The sequence below is a fragment of the Cryptomeria japonica genome, chromosome 9, assembly GCF_030272615.1.
Source record: "Cryptomeria japonica chromosome 9, Sugi_1.0, whole genome shotgun sequence".
Taxonomy (NCBI): domain Eukaryota; kingdom Viridiplantae; phylum Streptophyta; class Pinopsida; order Cupressales; family Cupressaceae; genus Cryptomeria; species Cryptomeria japonica.
In genome coordinates, this window is record NC_081413.1 from 184,125,451 (window position 1) to 184,144,092 (window position 18,642).

Consider the following 18,642-nt stretch of genomic DNA (forward strand, 5'->3'; position numbering starts at 1 on the left):
TAGAATCATCATCGAAGCTGCTAAAGCCATGATGCATGATAAAAATCTACATATCTCATTTTGGGCTGAAGCCTCAAATACAACTGTCTACATTCAAAATAGATGCCCTCATTCAATCCTAGAGAATATAACACTTGAAGAAGCCTTTACAGGAAATAAACCAGATTTAAGCCATCTAAGAATCTTTGGTTTCCACGTGTATATTCATGTTCCTAAAGAAAAGAGAACCAAACTAGAACCCTCCGAGAAGAAAAGCATATTTGTTTGCTATAGTGAAACCACTAAAGGATACAAAGTCTATATTCTAGGACGAAGATCTATTGAAATTAGTAGAGATGTCAAATTTGAAGAAGATGCTGCTTATAAACTATCTCTAAGTGTAGAAGATGATCTAACCACAGAATCAGATGAAAATCCTACAATTGAAAATCAAAGGGAGAATAGCATAGAAAATCATGAACTTCAATCACCTAATTTCAAGAATGCTGAAAATCCTAACAACAAGAAAAGACCAAAATAATATGGAACAAGAAAACAAGAAGTCAATCATGCTATGTTGCACTCATGACTGAACTTACAAAATCTGAACCATCAAATGTTGAAGAGGCTTTAACATGTCAAGCTTGGAAAGATGTAATGATTGAGGAATACCAATCTATCTTAAAAAATGACGTCTGGGACATTGTACCTAGACCAAAAGACAAATCAGTTGTCTCATCAAAGTGGTTATTCAAAATCAAATATGCACCAGATGGTAGTATTGAAAAACACAAAGCCAAATTTGTTGCCAGGGGGTTCTCTCAAAAGGCTATAATTGATTATGAAGAGACATTTTCTTGAGTTGCCCGATATACTTCTGTAAGAACCATCATTGCCATTGCAGCTTCTAAAGGGTGGAAGATACACCAAATGGACGTGAAGACCGCATTTTTGAATGGTGTTATTGAGGAAGAAGTATATATAGAACAACTTGAAGGCTTTGCTACACATGATATAAATCTCTATGTGTGTAGACTAAAAAAATCTCTCTATGGCCTTAAGAAAGCTCCCAGGGCATGGAGAAGATCACCTCATTGCAAAATGCAAACAAGATCTTGTGGTTGAATTCGATATGAAGGATCTAGGTCTACTGCACTATTTTTTGGGCCTAGAAGTATGGCAAAAAGAGAATTATATTTTCCTAAATCAAGGAAAATACACCACTGATATCTTGACCAGATTTGGCATGATAGATTGTAAGTCTCTATCCATTCCAATGGAAACAAATCTTCATAAGCTCAAAAGTGAAGCAGCAAATTCAGAACCTACATATCCTACATACTATAGACAAATTATTAGATCTCTTATGTACCTGGTAAACAATGGATCTGATATTTGTTACACTACCAATGTGTTAAGTCATTTCATGTGTGAACCTAAGAAGATTCACCTAATGGCTACTAAGCATATTCTAAGATACTTGCATGGCACTATTGGACTTGGCCTGAAGTATAAAAATATTGAGATACAACTCCAAGGGTATTCTGATTCCGACTGGGCAGGAAGTTCCATTGATCATAAAAGTACAAGGGGGTGTTCCTTTAGTCTTGGATCAGCTATGATATCTTGGTTTAGCAGAAAATAGTCAGCAATTGCTCAGAGTTCCACTGAAGCTAAATATATGGCTGCTTCCATGGGAGCACGTGAGGTAGTATGGTTAAGGAAATTGCTAGTTGGACTATTTGGGAAGCCCCTAAACCCCACTGTGATTCACTGTGATAATCAAAGTTGCATCAAACTTTCTATAAATCCAGTTTTTCATAATCGGTCCAAGCATATAGAAATCCCATACCATTACATAAGAGATATGGTAGACAGAGATGTCATCAAATTGACCTACATCAGCACTGAAGTGCAAAGTGTTGACATATTCACCAAACCTCTTGCTAAGTTGAAAGTGGAGTACTTTAGAGGTAAACTTGGTATGACTAAATTATAATGAAAATTTCTAATATTAATCTTAATCATATGTAATTGATATATTCATGAATATCTTGAATGCAATATTGCATGTATGTGTTATGTCATGAAAGGTGATGATCTTTCATGTGATGTAAGTGTAAGATCGCTATTGTAAGGTGACGACTTTCACAATAGCCTGGTCTGTTATCAAGATTGACTACATTAAGTTGTTGTCCTAGAATGTGCCGAAAATCTTGATACTAAATTTGCTATGATGAGTTATTGAATTGTAATCATTAAATGATTGTTCCGAAATATGTCAGAAATTATGATAACAATCACATCATGATTGACTACATTAATTTGTTGTCTCGGAATGTGCCAGATATCATGATACTAAAATTATTTCACCTATGATAATGACAATTTTACAATTGTCACTAGAATCAAGGTTGTAATCTGATAAGACTTCAAGTAGTTGTTGTCCCAGAGTGTTGGATATCAGATAATTCATATCTCTTTGAGATATGAAGTATTTCACTAGTAAGTGTTACTGAGTGAATGATCGTGTCAAATGAATGTGTATATCTAGAATGTTGTTCCTTAAAACGTAATTATGAAATTCAATCCTCTTTTGCTAAGAGGGAGTGTTAAGGATATAGCTTCATTCATATTGAAGAAAGTAATATATAATGACATTGAACGAAGGGTCATGTCCCCATAGGGTCATGACTCTACGTGGCATAAGCCACGTAGAAGTCATGCCTATACGTGGACATGAATCTTCATCCTTTTATTTATAGGCATTGACACTTGTTGTGAACTAAAACCAATAATCGTGGCAATTTCATGAACCAGCAAGCTATCGATATTATCATAGAAGATTAATAGTTAGAGTTACACACACACACACACACACACACACACACACACACACACATTGGAGGTAAAACATATTCATTGTAGTGATCTTATTAAAGTCTATCCTCACTACATATTACCAGACTATTGTATTCTCTATCTTTGATCTAAATTCCTTAACATTTTTTATGAAGTCTAATGACAAACATTGCTTCTTTCCAACTTAATACATGATCAAAATAACAAGGAAATAATTATATATAGTATTCCATTTTCTTTTAGCTCTAGAGAAATCTCAAAAAATATGTTTTAAGCTTTCACTATATTGGCAAAAAGGACACTTCGTTGGATTTATCCTCAAAATTCTTAATTTATCTCCTACAAGCAACTTGTGATGAAGGATTTTCCAAGTTAAAACCCAAACATTTTCTTCAGCCCTAGACTTCCAAATTTGAGCCCTTAACTTCTTCCATTTCCTTTCTTGAAATCTATAATTTCATATGTTGTTAAGTCCTAGATTCAAATTCATAGTCCGATGAATCATAAGATAGATATTCTTAAAATGAAAACATAAAAATAGGTAATTGTCAAGCCACCACCAATCCTTGAAGAAGTTGCATTGTAAAGAAGTTCATAGTTTCATAAGGATTTCCATAGGAACCAAAAATTTCACAAAAGTCATAAAACCCTTCATCATGTTATTTAAATTAAATTAATTTTTGGAACTTTGCGAGCTAACGCAATCAAGGGAATTGAAGTCCCAAATGTAACCAAATTGCTTAACCCCTTTTTTAAAAAATAGTGATAATGTTTAGGAAAGATAGTTGCAAGTGGTTGCCCATGATATTGAACAAGCTTGTTCCATTGGATAGAATAACTTGCAAAGCTAAAACCATGTTGTAAGGAATCCTTCCTTTAGTTTTAAAAAATAACAGACTTGTTGCCAAGTCTTCTACATGGTTTGCAGTGGAAAAGATTACCTTAATACGAAAAAAGGGTGTAACCAGAATTTTATCTAGCCATCCTACCTTTTGCCACCTATTATTCATAATGACAAGTCATATATGGCAATGAGATATAATTTTCCATTGTTCTTCTAAAAAAATATCTCTTATTATCCACTTTGCGGATAAACAAATCCTTTGTGTTCTGGGACCCAAAAGACCCAATCCTTCCCTATTTTTAGTTTGTATACAATGTAGCCATGAAAATCATCTAAAACCAAGTTTTCCATCCCAATTACTCCACAAAATTTAGAAATAAGTTTATTTAAGTTTTCGTAACCTTTTTCTGGAGGGCATCTAAAAAGAAGAGTAGTAAACATGGGAGGCTAAAAAAGTTTGATTTATCACTTGTATTTTAGCACTAGTGATAGAAGTTTATTTCCCCAATTGAAGATTTTGTTTTTCAATTTTGTAATAAATCAATTCCACATACAAACCAAAAGCAATAGCGAGTAATCTACCCATGTTAAATTTGTTTCTACTCTTAATGTTTAATTTGTTTCCACTCTTTCAAAATCGACTCTAGAACCATATCAAAATGGATCAATAGGAATTTAGTTTTACGATGAGCCAATTTAGACCCTGAGATTGAGCATACAAATCTAAAACTTGGATTATGTTCCACATCCGAGATTGAGTAATGCAAATTTAAAATATGGATTATGATTCTAAATTTTATATATATATATATATATATGAAGATTTGAACTCAGCATGATTTAGATGTCTACAACATAAACTCTACCGTTAAACCAAATCTTCTTGCCATGAAGCATCATGAGGGTTGAATAAGGTTGAGTAAGTGCATTTGATTGGTTGAATTGCTTAATTTTTATGCCGAGGGTGTTTCTTTATTTGAACCTAGCAAGCTAACTTTCCACATCAATGGTTTACAGCTTCAGACAAGCCTACAAGACGATCATTGGATTTCCTTATCAGGTTTTTGCTACTATTTTTTTATCATTCACTATGATTTCATTTTTTCTATTAACTTTATTCTTCAAGAAGAGATATTTCTCCTGTGGACTATACGCTTGCAAACAACTAGACTATGCAAATATTTCGTTTAAAATTTGTCTCGCCACTTTATTTTTAGTTCCTGCCATGACATGATACTTATGCATTCATGATGATCCTAAATAGATTAAATAGTTATTAGTCATTGTACTTGGCAACCAATCACTTTTAAAAAAAAATTCAAACTAAAATAAATTTTTGTCTTTTCAAAAGTTAAACGTGCACAATTTTTAACAAAAGTTATTTAAAAATATGATTTATTCCTCATTTGATTGGTCAATATTAATTTCTGTGGGTATAAAATTCAATTTTTGTCAACAAAAAATATAAAATTTCTATGCACAATCAAATCGACAAATACATCATTTTAAGTTATATAAATAAAACTAACATCATGATTAGTAAATTGATTTGTGTACTTACAATCTAATGGACCACGTTTGTCCTTTGTCACCAGATAACAAGCTTGGAAAAATATTAAAAATTATTTACCTTGTTTCATCAGTGTCCCACATGAATGCTTGTTTTCTCGAGTAGCCACAAAAATATTTCTAATAAATAGGTAGCACTTTCGGTGCTTATTTGCATATTAATATATTAATTTAAGGCCTCATATTATGCCAATTTTATATCGGGAATAAAAGTGTCAATATTTTACTTTTATTATTTAAATTTTATTTGCATATGATTAGATTCACATCAGTGGTTTAGAATATAAGTGACTTTAAACTTTTCAATGAATGAATCTAATTTAAAATTTTCATGAATATTTTTTTAAATGTAATTGATATTTATTAAAATTTAATTTTTATTTTAATAAAAAATAGTTATATATAAAATATAAAATATAAATTAAAATTAAAATCATTTTATTATAATAACAATTATATATAAATTAAAATGAAATTTAAAAGCAAAAATGTGAATAGCAGACGTATATGCAAAAAGCAGATTCATTTCTGCAAAACCCTCGAAACATCCTCAAAAGCAGGGGAGGAATAATGACGATTGGCAAAGCGGAATGAATTTACATAAGGTCCATAAAAATGTTGTGGGCACCTCAAATAGATTTGCAGCTCTGAATGCCTCTCAATCATGCGCTACAGGAGCAAATTTGATTAATTTACAACTTAATGATATATTCAAAAGGGTTGTCAGGGTTCCATGGGGCTCTCCATCCTGCCAGAGAAATATAGGTGAATTGGCATCTTCCTCAATCATGATAGCTAACCCGGTTTGGAGAAGGACACAATGGTACCCTAGGGCACTATTAAAGAGATAGGAAAATTCTTTAACACAGAAGAGAGAGGAATTTCTTACCATCCCGAAGGCTTCTCTAGCTAATTGTTACCCTAACAAAGGCAGTGTTTCATATTCACCATACATTCATGTGGAGCGATTCTCCCGAGCCCAAAATGATGTTGCATCAAGGGCAAACAAAACAAAATTAGGGTTAAGAAAACCCACCACGAAAAGCTCAAAGTCAGTGGTCCAACATCTGTGCAAGGAAGGATATAACCCAACATTAGAGGAGATGGAAACCTCTGGCCATCACAATTCTAAGGAAATTAAGCACCCTATGCCGGATTGTCCTTCAAATTCCCCAGCTACTCGCAACAGGTTAGTCATTGAAATTGATAATTATACTCAGGCTAGGTATCAAATGCATTGCAGCGATAGAATGATCTTTGCTTAGTGGAAAGGCTGGGGGATCCTATCGGAACAAATTGCTAATTGGGTGTCATCCTCCTTCAATAACTAGGTAAGAATTGACATCCTTCTTGATAATTTCTTAGCTATTGAATGTGGTAATCAGAATCTTAGAAATTCATTTATTAATGAGGATATATTAAAATTTAAAGGTCTAGGGTTTGATTGCTAGGAATGGCAACCTCTCTTTCTCCCATCTCAATTCAATTCATCCATGGTTAATAGAGCAATTTCACTTGATAATTTTTCTGTAGAATTGTGCAATAATGACTTTTTAAGAATAATAGGCAACAAAATAGGTAAATTTGTAGAAGTCAAAAAATCAGCCCTAATCTTCTTTAACCAGCTCTTAATCATTAAGATGAATATTAACATTAAATCTTTAGAGCCTATAACTCTGAAATGTGATAAATCTTGTTTAACCCTAGAATTACCCTTTTATAGTGGTCCCTTCAAAGATTCTATGCCAAGGAAGATACCCTCTGAGAAATCTTTCCCTGTATCATTGCTCAAGTCTAATGGCGCTCCATTCAAATTCGTGGAAGGAGGTGGTTTTACCTTAGAGGGCTATAAGACTGATATTAACCCTAATCATCTTACCTCTAACCTATATCCTCATAGCTCCCCTGTTAAGCCCTCTCGCTCCCCTCCTCCTTCACTACTAACTATAGATTCACCTATAGCTGACTCTCTTCTGGGGGATCGAGATTTGGAAGATGGTGAAATCAATGAGGTTATTCCCCAGAAAGAGTAGCTCAGCCTGACAAATTTGTCATCATCTAGCTCTTTCATTCCACTAGAGAGGCTGAGTCCCTTGGGGTCTCCTCCTTTAATGGAACAAATTGCCTCTGAGCAATCAGCAGAGTTGGATAGGCTTTCCTCGGATCCAGGATTGGCATCCTTACAGGGTCAACCAATCTCTCTAGTCTCAAGTATGGAGGGCTTTGAGGAGGCAGAGGTTTTCCCTCCATCTCTGAAGGTTGTCTCTAATCCAATTGTAGAATTTGAGAATGATCGAGTGGATAGGGAAGTTAAAATCATTGCTAATTTTGTAGGGGAAGAAGTAGTAAACGACCTCATGGACCTATTGATTGATGAAATTTGTGATGATGAGGAGTTGGAAAGATAAAGGGATTTCTTGGTCAAAAATCTTGTGGATGTTACTAGAGTCGATTTAGAAATAGATGAACTCTTTGTAGCATTAGATAACTTAGAAAATGATAACCCAAATATTCTAGGCATTCTCAGCTCTGAAAGAAGAAAAGACTCTCCTGACTGTGCTAAACACAGTAAGAGAAGAGGTAGGAGATCCCTTGCTGAACTAAGATCAAAAGATGGAGAAGCCAAGGGTCAGTCTAAAATATCTACTCTTTTTAATGCAGGGGAGGGGAAGTTCCTCCCCACAGAGCCATGAAAATCATAACTTGGAATGTTAGGGGTCTGAATGCCCCTAACAAATAGCACATCTTAAATCACTGCATCTCTGATTCTAAACCAGATATAATGTTAATCCAAGAAACCAAAATGAACTCCTCTGAGATAGCCCTTTTTGAGAAAAAACTAGGCGTTAGACAGCTAAAGCACTCCTTTGCAACAGGGGCCTCAAGTGGCTTAGCCATCATTTGGGACTCTAGATTCATCTCGTTTACACCTTTAGAGATCAAGCAAAATTGGATGGGAGGAGAAGTAGTAAGTTATAAAAATAACCTAAGATTCAAATTGATTAACGTTTACGGTCCCATCCAAAATAGGGATAAGGCTAGGGTGTGGGTGGAATTGGAGTCTTTCCTCAGCAGTTTCCCAAATGATGTATGCATCATTGGGGGAGATTTCAATGCTATCACTAAGGTAGCTAAAAAAAGAGGAGGTAGCAACAAACTTCCTCATGTGGCGGTAGATTTCAATCATTGGATCAATAGGAACTCCCTGTTGGAAATCCAGACGACAGATAATGCCTTCACCTAGAACAACAGAAGGCTTGGTTTCTTTAACATTGTTGAGAAACTAGACAGGTTCTTTATCCATGGAGGGCTCTTAGAGCTTAATTTTACCCTGAATGCAGACTCCTCCCTTTTGCAGGGTCCGACCATTTTCCACTCCAACTAATCTTATCATCTGACCACTCCCCTAAAAAATGCCCCTTCAAATTTGAGAACATGTGGTTCAGAGATGATAACTTTTTAAACTTTCTTAGAATGGAATAGGACTAATTTTGGAAATATTTTTGATAAAAAACTCCTAATAGAAAATGATCTTAAGAATGTTAACATTGAGGTTCTTAAGAAGGGGATGGATGAACATCTCTTCCTCAAAGAAAAGGCTCTACTTTTTGAGTATGAAAAGACACTCTCAAATGAAGAGATCTTTTGGAAACAAAAATTGAGGGAGACTTGGTTGAGTGATGGGGACCGAAATACTAAGTTTTTCCACAACAGTACTAAGAAGAGGCAATGGGTCAATTGAATTTCTAAAATTAAGAATTGTCAGGGCTCCATCCTATCTGAACCAGATGATGTAGCCTCTGAGGCAGCAAGGTTTTTTGATAAATCTTAAATAATATTGAAGGCTCCAACCTCAGAGGCCAACTCAATATTACCAAAAATCTTCCAAAACTCATTAATGATGCCCACAACAAAATCCTGTCAAAGAAATTCTCTGAGGAGGAAGTTAAATCTATCCTTATGAAGATGAATCCCGACAAGGCCCCAGGCCCGGATGGTTTCCCCACTAGCTTTTTCCAAAAATGTTGGGGTTTTATGGGGACAGAGATCACAAACACCTTAGAAGGTATTAGGAACTCTGGTAAGATTCTCAAATAAATCAACAATACCTTCTTAGCTCTCATCCCCAAAATAGAGAATCCTGAAAGCTTTAATGACTTCAGACCAATAGCTCTGTGCAACACTCTGTACAAACTCTTAACCAAAACCCTAGCAACTAGACTCCAGAATCTTCTCCCCATTATCATTAGTGAAGAACAAATTGGCTTCATAGTAGATAGATCAATCTATGATGGGGTTATTATAGCCCAAGAGGCCATCCATTTGGTCCAGCTCAACAAGGTCCCAAGTATGCTAGTCAAATTAGACATAAGAAAAGCTTACGACAAAGTTGATTGGCGCTTCCTATGCAAATGCTTGGAGGCCTTTGGATTTTCCAAATCCTGGATCAACCTAATCTTTGAATGTATATCCACCCCCAAATTCTCGATCTTGGTTAATGGTTCCCCGGGAGGCTTCTTCAGTAGCTCAAGAGAGCTCAGACAAGGAGATCCTATGTCCCCCTTCCTCTTCATCATCATGGCTGAAGCCCTAGGTAGATCCATTTCTAAGGCCAAAGAGGAAGGTGGGATCCAAGGAATCCCCATTACCAATGGCCTCCCTCCCTTTACCCACCAGCAATTTGTCGATGACACAATGCTTTTTGGGCAGGGAAGTGTAAGGGAAGCAAGTGCCTTCAAAGGTATCCTTAATTCCTATATGCTAGCCTCGGGTCAAGAGGTGAATTTGGCCAAGTCTGCAATTTTTATGTTCAACAATGACCCCTCCTTGGGGAAAGTGATCAGCAATGTCCTGGAGATTAGTGAAGGAACTCTTCCTTGCAAATACCTAGGCATTCCCCTTGATAAGGGTCGAAGACCCTCAAAATTATGGGACAACTTGGTGGATAAAATCAAGTCTAGGATTAACACTTGGAAAGGAAAATGGCTCTCATCTGCAGGTAGAGCAACCTTGGTTAGATCAGTCTTGTCAGTTGTGCCCATTTACCAACTCTCCTATCAATATTTATCTTCTTCTAAACTTGCAGAGCTCAACAAGCATCTCAAGACTTTCTTTTGGCAAGGTGCTATTGATAATCGTAAAATATCACTAATATCCTAGGACAAGATATGCAAACCTAAAGAATAAGAAGGAATTGGCATTAAAAACCTTCATGATCAGGGCAAAGCCTTGGGTGCCAAGTTGGTTTGGAGGATGTTCAGAACCCCCCACCTCAAATGGGCTCGCTTGCTGTACCACAAATACCTTAATGGAGGGAATCCTATCCAAATCTTCAGAGAAACCAACCCTCCCAGAGGGTCCTGCCTATGTAATTTTATGTTAGACTGCAGGAGGATTATCTCAGACAGACTTACTTGGAACCTGGGGTCCGGGGACAAAGCCCTTTTCTGGTCAGATTCATGGGGTGGATATAAGGCTTTTGATAATATCCATGACTTTGGTGCTACTCGCATCCTTCTTGAATCTCATATAGGACCCCTGTTAAACAACTATATCTCCCCTTCAGAGGATGGGGCTGGTTGGCAGTGGATTGAGAAGGAAGATGAGGATATCCCGGTAAGGGATAAACAAAAACTTATGGCAATTCTTAAATCAAGGAATGTTGCCTTAGGTTAGAATGAGGACAAGCTCGTCTAGGATGGCTCCCTAAGAGGAGAATACAACTCCAAGGATGGGTACTCTCTAATCTCCAAATCATTTTATGGCCTATGACTGAGCTTCCCTTGAAACTTTGCTGGGATAAATATTGTCTGCTTAAGGTAGGTATCTTCTCCTGGCTTGTGGTTTAGAATAAGCTCCTAACTGTAGACAAATGAATGGGGTATGAGGGCCCTAGTAGATGTCCTCTTTGTGAGGCAGACGAGGAAGACACCAATCATATCCTCCTTAACTGCCCCTATGCTCACAAATATTGGATCTAGTTCACCAACAAACTTGAATGGTCTGCAGCCTTCCCCCACACCATATTTGGAATGCTCAAGGCATGGCCTCTCCTTAGGCATGGCTATCTCTTTGAAGGTCTATGGACAACTCTTCCTTCTTCCATTATGTGGGAACTATGGAAGGAGAGAAGTAGGTGTCTCTTTAAGAATGAAAAAACTAGAGGTTCCCAGAATCATTAACAGGATAGAGTCAGCTATCACTGAGCTCTTGAACAACCGACTGTCATCAGGCACATTGAAGAATGCCTCTATCACTCATTGGGATGAAAAGATGAAAAGACGTTGGGAAGGCTTGTCCTTTCCTCCCTTTGTAGGAGAGGGTCCTATTGCAAGTCTTCGTTCAAGGGATGCATGCAGATGGCAACCCCCAGGCGAAGGCTGGGTGAAGCTAAACTTTGATGGGGCTTCCCATGGCAACCCGGGGCAAGCAGGGATAGGATGTGTTGTTCATAATTGGGACGGCAAGGAACTTGCAACCCTTGCCTCTCCAGTTGGCATCAACACCAACAATTGGGTGGAACTTATGGCCCTGGTGGAGGGTCTGCATTTATGTAGGAAACTAGGAGTTAATAACTTGGAAATTGAAGGAGATTCGGCTATAATTGTCAATGTTCTTAGGAAAGGTAGTATGCCTAATTGGAGACTAAATTCTTTGCTGTCAAAAGCTCTTGACTTATGCAGAGATTTTGATAGGTTCACAGTCAATCATATTTATAGGGAGGGCAATAAAAGAGCAGATGAGTTGGCCAACTCAGGTGCCGATGACATCAATCTCCTGTCTGTGCCACCTTAAGGCAATCCCCTCTTTGGTTTTTGTGTCCTAAGTGATCATTAGCATGTTTCTCCTTTCATCCCCTTATGTTTCTCTTGCCAAGACTTTCTTTTAACCCCCTTATTTTCTCCTCTTCCTGCCCTTGCATTTTCAAATAGATACTTAGACAAACATTTAGTTTAATATATGCCCATATATCTGGTCTCCTAAACTTTAACTCGGGTAGTTAGGCTCAACCCATTATCGGATATAATCATTAAAACACAAATCTCAATCATATATTTTTAATCCTCTCCTTCATACCCATTTAGTCTTCCATCCTTTAGCCCAAGGAGAGGCCCCTCGTATATACTTATCTAGGTTTTATAAAACCCTCACCTTGATTCAGTCATCCATCCTCATATTCAGCCTCTCATCGGCACACACACACACACAGATATATATATGTTGGCTTTATCCCATATTCATGTAGCCCAAGATCCTTTATGGATTATCTGGGACTTATCCATCTCTTCATTTACCTGAAGGTATATATGCCTTTTCCCATTTTCTTAATTTCTTAGAGTCATACTCTTTGGTGGCATCACTTTATCTCCTTTCGAAATGTCATGTTTCATCGAAGTTACCTTTGTTTCGATGAAACCATCATTTTCATCAATGAGCCTTGTGGTTTCATCGATCTCCTCATTTTCATCGAAACTTTCACCTTTCGTGTTCGTCGTTGTAATGCTCCATCGGTTCATTGAAACCCTGTTTTTGATAGGTATCCTTTTGTCGCTGCATTTCACAACCGCCTTTTCGATCTTTAAGTTTATTGATTATGGTTCCTCATTATTTAGATTTTGCTTTGGCATCGATGAAATTCCTTATGTCGATGAAAGATTAATATCTTCCTTCGACCTTTTGTTTTTATCGATGGCATGTCTTTGAAACAATAGGTGTACCATTTCGGTAAAATTAGACATTTCGGTGAGAGGTTAGTGTGCACCTTTGTTTCAATGAAACCATTGTTATCGTAAATTAGCTTTGTGGTTTCTTCGATCTCCTTATTTTCATCGAAAGCTTTACCTTACATGTCCATTTCGATGTAATCCTCCTTTGGTTCATCGAAACCCTATTTTTCGATAGGAATCCCAACCGTCTTATCGATCTTTAAGTTTATCGATAATGGTTCCTCATTATCCAGCTTTTGCATTTGCATCGATGAAATTCCTTATGTCGGTGGAAGAATAATATCTTCCTTCGACTTTTTGTTTTTATTGATGGTATGTTTTCGATGAAAAATCTCTTATGTTTTATCGACCTTTTGTCTTTCGATGGAACTATCATGGTTGGTCAATAACTTTAGTATCTCTTCGACACCATTCTTCTCTCAAAAAATACTATAGATGAAACCTTCCCTAGTTTCTTTGATCTCATTGTTTTAGTAGAACTATCTCCTTCGGTGAATTCTTTACATGTCCTACCAATACCGTAGTTTCTTCGACAACCTTGCTTCATCAATGAAACCTCCTTTGGTTTCTTCGACATAACCTCTATCGATGAAAATAGTTCTTTCAATAAGTCCCTTTTGAAGTTCACCGAGGCCTAAGTCTCCTCGATAAATCATCTCATCGATGAAACATCGAGAGGTTTCTTCGATACAACAGGTGTACCATTTTGGTAAAACTAGTCATTTCGATGAGAGGTTAGTGTGTACCTTTGTTTCGATGAAACCATCATTATCGTCAATAAGCTTTGCGGTTTCATCGATCTCCTTATATTCATCGACAACTTTTCCTTACGTGTTCGTGTCGATGTAATCCTCCATCGGTTCATCAAAACCCTGTTTTCAATAGGAATTCACATCCATCTTATCGATCTTTATGTTTATTGATATAGGCTCCTCATTATATAGCTTCTGCATTGGCATCGATGAAATTCCTTATGTCGGTGAAAAAATAATATCTTCCTTCGACTATGTTTTTTACCGATGGCATGTTTTCAATGAAATATCTCTTATGTTTTATCGACCTTTTGTCTTTTGATGAAACTATCATTGTCTCTCAATAACTTTAGTATCTCTTCAACACCCTTCTTCTCTCAAAAATTCCTATCGATGAAACCTTCCCCAGTTTCTTCGATCTCATTGTTTCGGTAGAACTATCCCCTTCGGTGAAATCTTTACATGTCTTACCAACACCGCAGTTTCTTCGACAACCTTGTTTCATCGATGAAACCTCCTTTGGTTTCTTCAACATACCTCTATCGATGGAAATAGTGCTTCCGATTAGTCCCTTTTGAAGTTCATCGAGGCCTAAGTCTTCTCGATAAATTATTTTCTGTTTACATCTCTCTGTGTGAGGTTTCGATTGACAGTTCCAATTGCTGTGGTATTATCCTTGTATGGAACACAATTTTTTTTTATTAAATATTACTAACAAGCTTGGCAAGTGTTTTGAAAACTAACCTCACAGGAGGAGCGATGCCATCTTTAACAAGTGAAAGGATGACAGCTGTGCTAAATAGGCTTCAAATAACATGCAACCAATGGTCAAACTCAGGGCACAAGGAGATCAATGATAATTGTAAATGGTAATAAGGGCTTGTAAGGGAAAGAAAATATCTTCCCATATGTTCACCCTCAGCCCGGAGGGCTACTGTTTTGTTCAAATTTGTTCATATTTGTAATAACTGTAGAAACGTTCTGGACTATGGTCCCGGGCAAGGCCAGAGGTTTTCTCGTCTCCACTCTTTCCTACTGGTGCCCGCACGAGTGGAGTGTTGTAAGATTTAAATTATGATTAATAAAAAATCTTGGCTTCGGCCTCTTACCGAAAAAAAAAAAATTATATATAAATTTTACAATAAAAATTATTAGAATCAATTAAAATAAAAAAATTGTCAGTAATTTAATATAATTTTATTATTATATTAAGGTTCGAGTTATAATTTTATATTATATTAAGAGTTAGGTCTACTTTTATATTTTATTTTTAAAATTATAATTATGTAGATTATATTATCATTCTAATTATATAAAATTTTAATTAAATTTAAATTGGAGTTATAATCAATTAGAATATGTTTAATTAATCTAAGTAAGATTTAATTTTCCAAATTAGAATTCAAAAGAAATTTAAAATTATATAAATCATTTTGGTATACAATTACTTAATTTTAAGATTGCAATATATAGAAAAAGTATAGTTCTCATTTGAAAAGTTAAAATGATTGAAAAATATTTATAAAAAAATTAATCAATTATATTATGATTGTCTAATTCAATATTATTGTAAATTTTATTATTATTTCAAATATTTTAATTAAATGATTATTAAATAAGAAATTAGGTAGTTATAGTTAATAATTTAGAGTTAGAAAGAAAAAGGACTAATCTAGCATATGATAGAGTAGAATGGGGGGCGTTGTGTGTTGTTCTACTTAAATTGGGTTTTTCCAAGGCATGGGTCAAATGGATTCGTGCTTGTATTTCTTCTGCAAGGTTCTCGGTTCTAATTAATGGCCCCCCTTGTGATTTTTTCTCCTCTTCTAGGGGTTTGAGGCAGGGGGATCCCCTGTCTCCTTTCTTGTTCATTCTTCTAGCTGAAACGTTTAGTTGGGCTATAAGAGCCGCTAAGCTGGGAGGGATTTGGAAGGGAATTAGGATTCAGAATGTTCCACAAAGCATTTCGTATTGCTTGTTTGCAGATGATACCTTGTTATTTGGTCGGGCCTCTTTGGGTGAGGCAAGAGTGATAAAGGGGATAATACAGAATTATGCATCCTTTTTTGGTCAGAGAATCAATGTTGATAAGTCAAAGATTTTTTTCCTTCATGCTTCACAATTGGTTCAAGATAGATTGAAGATTTTTTGGGGATTTGCATCTGGAAATCTTCCTTGTTCTTATCTTGGTATACCTTTCTTCATTAAGTAGGATAGAGTTGAGTTTTGGGATAAGATCATTTCAGTTATCTCTAGAAGGATCCTATCCTGGAATCATAGATGGTTATCTTTGGCTGGTAAGATTGTTCTTATTAAGTCTGTCCTAAATGATGTTCCTATTTATCTCATGTCTATTTTGCAGTCTCCGAAAGCAGCTCTTGTTAGTTTGCAAGATACTATTAGGTTCTTCCTTTGGAGTAATAATAAAGATGGTAAGAAGAAACTCCCTCTGGTAGCATGGGATAAAGTTTGTTTGCCTAAAAACCTTGGGGGCACAAGCATCCGGAGTCTGGAAAGTCAAAATTTAGCCTTAGGTGCTAAGTTGGTTTGGAAATTGTATGAGAGACCATTCTCCTTCTGGGCACAAATTATGTTTGCTAAATATTTAAATAACGGACCAAGAGAATATGTTTTTCAAGTTTCTAATTTATCGTCTGGTTCAGCTGTTTGGAATTTTCTATGTAAATGTAGATCAGTGATTTTGCCTCATCTCTCATGGATTATTCATAATGCTAGAAAAGTCAGGTTTTGGGAGGAAGTTTGGAATGGACATCCCCCTCTGGTGAACTCGAGGGATTGGTCTCCTTTAATTTCCACTCTTTCTTCCCTTTGGGGTGTCTTTGTGGCTGATTATTTTGAAATTGAGTATAGTGGGAATCTTAAGGTGGCAAAATGGAAATCAATTGAGTTTTTAGATATTGATCAAAATGTGAAATTGGAATATGAAAAGATGTTGGCGGAGAGAGTAATAATTCTTTTTGATGCTGACGATGAGCTTATCTGGACAAGGAATATCTCTGGTAAGTACACAGTTAAGGATGGCTATAATTCTCTCTTGGTTGCTAAAGATTTATCTACTTGGCCATACAAGCTGTTTTGGCATATGGCTTGCCTCCCAAAGGCTGGTGATTTTGCTTGGTTAGCAGTGTAGGACAAGGTCCTTATAGGAATGAGGTTGGACAGGTTGGGTATTACTGCAGTATTTTCTTGTGTCTTTTGTAATAAAAATTTAGAATCCTCTGCACACTTGTTTCTTCATTGTGATTTTGCCTATGCTTGCTGGCAGTGGTTGTTTGAAAAGCTTAATCTTTCCTTTGTTATTGGTAAGGATCTCCTTTCCCACTTTAGAGCTTGGCCTCTCCTATTTGCCTCATCTTTCTATGCATGTCTTTGGATTATTTCTCCATCTATTATGATTTGGAATATTTGGTTAGAGCGTAATAATAGGATTTTTAAACAAACAAGTTCTTCCTTGGCTGAGGTTTTATTGAGGATTGAATCTTCCATCTCTGAAGTTGCTTTGTCTTTTATCTATAAGAATTTGGAAACCCTTACCTCTTTTTTTCATTGGGATGGTAGGGTAACTCGAGTTTGGGGAATGTTATCAGTCTTACCTTCTCATGGATCTATTTTAAATAAGACTAATGCTAAAAGTAAAAGAAATTTTGCTTGCTCGAAACCTCCTCCGCAAGGGCACTTTAAATTGAATTTTGATGGTGCTTCTCATGGGAACCTTGGCCTGGCAGGGGCAGGTATGGTAATTTATGATCATAAGGTAAGATTTATTCAGGCTCGTTGTCATGCGATTGGTTTCAAGTCTAACAATTGTGCAGAATTCTTTGCTTTGTCCTTTGGTTTGGATATGACTATATCTTTGGGAATTAAGGACTTGATAATTGAGGGTGATTCTATGGTTATTATTCAAAGTGTCATGAAAAAGAAGTCGAATTGTTGGCAATTACAATATATAATTGATCATATTTTGCAAAGATTAGACTTTTTTTATTCTTTCTTGATTTCCCACTGTTATAGGGAAGTGAATAAGATTGTAGATTTCTTGGCTAATTTAGCCATTGATAGTGATGCTAATATGTGGGAGGTAAGTGTGGATGAGATCCCTTCCTCGGTTTTAGAATTTTTGAAGTATAGAAGGGCATAGTTGTTGTCTTCATCTACCTCCTTATTTGGTGTGGTTTTTCTTTGGTGTGGGTTCTGTTATGCTAGATCACAATGTTTATTTTGATAGGATGTCTGATTATGGTTTCATTTCTTCTTTGTGGTATCATTCTAACTAGTGGTTGGAGAATTGTGTTTCATAGATAGGGGTGGTTCAGACTGGTGTTTTTTGGCAGCAATGGATATGCATCCTTTAGTGATCATACTTTAATCTTCCTTCTATATGCTTCTATTGGCGGCTTCCTTTATATTTAATGTGGCTTATGTAATTGGGATGGGTTTTTTGATGTACTATGCCAATGGGCATTTGGTATTGGGTAGAATAGGCTTGTGCTACTTAAGCAATACTAAAGGGTTTTCTTATTGGTTCTTTCCCTTAGTGTTTTTTGAACCAGACACAGTAAAAAAAATTTAAAATTTAATATAGTTCAGTGGTTCTATCCACTTTTATCAAAAAAATCAATTAATGATTAAAATAAATTATATTATTAACATTTTAAATTTAATTATTTATAAGTAAAATTATATTTAAAATATTTCACAGTAAAATATTTTAAAATTAGTTATTCAATCTAAAATTAAATTTTCAATAATTTTGAATATTCATAATGTTTAAAATTGACTATATATTATTTAATATTTAATTTTTAATTTATTAGTTACAATTAAATTAATTTAAATTTTATATATATATATATATATATTATAAAAGTGGTAGGGCCACTAAATATAT

At 35.8% G+C, this 18,642-nt stretch overlaps 1 protein-coding gene across 1 annotated transcript in view; it reads right to left on the reverse strand.

Moving 5' to 3' along the window:
• LOC131038184 (pentatricopeptide repeat-containing protein At2g22070) overlaps positions 1-18,642 on the reverse strand; it is a 99,022-nt gene that overhangs the window by 49,407 nt on the left and 30,973 nt on the right. The gene's annotated exons all lie outside the window — the stretch shown is intronic.